The sequence below is a fragment of the Callorhinchus milii genome, unplaced genomic scaffold (genome assembly GCF_018977255.1).
Source record: "Callorhinchus milii isolate IMCB2004 unplaced genomic scaffold, IMCB_Cmil_1.0 Scaffold15, whole genome shotgun sequence".
Lineage (NCBI taxonomy): Eukaryota > Metazoa > Chordata > Chondrichthyes > Chimaeriformes > Callorhinchidae > Callorhinchus > Callorhinchus milii.
In genome coordinates this window covers 16,503,098-16,504,908 of record NW_024704756.1, presented here as the reverse complement: position 1 = coordinate 16,504,908, position 1,811 = coordinate 16,503,098, and the positions used below count along the sequence as shown (strand labels likewise).

The following is a 1,811-nucleotide window of genomic DNA, read 5'->3' as shown; positions in this document are numbered from 1 at the left end:
ATGTGTTTTAAGAAGTGGACAGAAGACGTGAAATTTAGAGCTGCCTATCCCGGTGAAACAGAAAGTATTAGTCAAGTGTAGTTACTTTATGTTTTTGTGAGGATCCTTATACAGTACCTCTAGTCCTCCGAATGAATAAATCCTGCAATAATACAATTAAAGTCTCCTCAGCCGGCTTGAAGTGTCCCATGTGAAGCCAGTTTGAGGGAGGCTCAGCCCAGCTCCCAGTTAGTGCAAAGCCTGGGAATTTTCTTCTCGAGCTGCCTTTGTGACGTTCATCCTCGCCTCATTTGGAGCACTTTGTACTAAAACGGAAAGAGATAACAGTTGCGCAACACACACACACAGACTGGAAAATTCATCACTGTTGCAAAGGGTTCAAAAACAAAAAAGGACAAAGGTTATAAGAGGAAGAAAGGAAACCGAAACCGAACTTTTTATCACAAACACAAAGAGACGCTGGACTCGTGGGACGTTCCCAGAGAAGGCAACTGATGTGGAGAGCGCAAACGGTGGGAGTTCCAGCGGCTCAGTGGTTAGAGCGCTCGCCTCGCGGGCGGGAGAGGACCCGGATCCGATGCCCGGACGGGGGAGGAAACCTCGGGCAGGTTTCCTTACCCCTCGCAACGCGCCTCTGCCCACCCGGCAGCGGGTCGTGGGTTGTTATTCGATTGGTGGATCGATTTCCCGAGGGGGGCAATAACCCCTTGGAAACGAATAAAAATAACGTGGCCGCCTCGGCCCACGGCCGTCCGCCGGGGGGGGGGACCGTTCGTGTCGCCGGGCGCGACCGGCCGCCGCGTTCCGCCCACAGGATCGACGCAGTCACTACGCTTGAACCGGACGGAGTGTCCCGTGAAGCGCTTTCGAGGCGTCTCGAAGACCCGGTCCAGGCGCCCGCGGGGGTCAAAGGCCGCGACTGCTATTACTATTGTTTGCTGCTGTTGTTGTTGTTGTTGTTGTTGTTGTAGTAGCAGTGGTGGCGGTGAAGCGCTCTGAGGCGCGGCCCGGGGTGGGGGGGTGGGGGTGGGGCGCGGTGACCGCTGTTGTTGTTGTTGTTGTTGTGGTGGTGGTGGCAGTGGCTGCCACGTGTCTCGGGGCCGCGCATGCGCCTCGCTGCCGCCGCGCCGAGCGCTGGGGGTCCCGCGGCCAATCTCTTCCCCCCGGAGCAGCGGAGGCCGCGCAGGAAGGTTCCGGGCGGTCAGTCAGTCAGTCAGTCTGTCTGTGCCCGGTGTCGGTGTCGGGCGGACCGGGCCTCCCCCTCCCCCCCCCCTCCACCGTCCACCAAACTCAGGTAAGGGACAAAGCCCCCACTCCCCCCCACACACTCCCCCCCACACACACACACGCGCGCGGGCCTCGGGGGGAGCGGTTCGGGGGCTCTGGTTTGGTTTCGGTGAAGCGCAGCTCTTCCCCCAACGCACCTTTTTGTCAGTGTTTTGTGGCTCTCAGAGAGGCTCTGCGCTCAGGACGGTTCCCATTGTCCCTCTCAGGGAGCTGTGTGGGAGAGTGGGGGGGGGGGGGGGGGGCATTGGGGGGTGGGGTGTGTGTGTGGGGGCTGTGTGTAGGGTGGGGGCTGTGTGGGGGGTGGGGTGTGTGTGTGGGGGGGCTGTGTGGGGGTGGGGGCTGTGGGGGGGTGGGGGGGGCTGTGTGTGGGGGGGGGCTGTGTGGGGGGTGGGGGGTGTGTGGGGGGTGGGGGGGGTGGGGGTGTGTGGGGGGGTGGGTGTGGGGGCTGTGTGGGGGGGGGCTGTGTGGGGGGGGTGTGTGGGGGTGTGTGGGGGGGTGCGGGTGTGTGGGGGGGGGGCTGGTGG

The 1,811-nt window shown here is 61.9% G+C and overlaps 1 protein-coding gene across 2 annotated transcripts in view; it reads left to right on the top strand.

Moving 5' to 3' along the window:
• Window positions 1-502: 502 nt before the first annotated feature.
• LOC103178975 (copper-transporting ATPase 1) overlaps window positions 503-1,811 on the top strand; it is a 24,806-nt gene continuing 23,497 nt past the window's right edge. Inside the window, exon 1 of one of the 2 annotated variants that reach the window (XM_042340562.1) lies at window positions 503-512. The gene's annotated coding sequence lies outside the window, so the exon portion shown is untranslated. Of the gene's footprint in view, window positions 513-1,269; window positions 1,295-1,811 lie in introns of those variants that run through there. The other variant, XM_042340561.1, reaches the window with a different exon arrangement.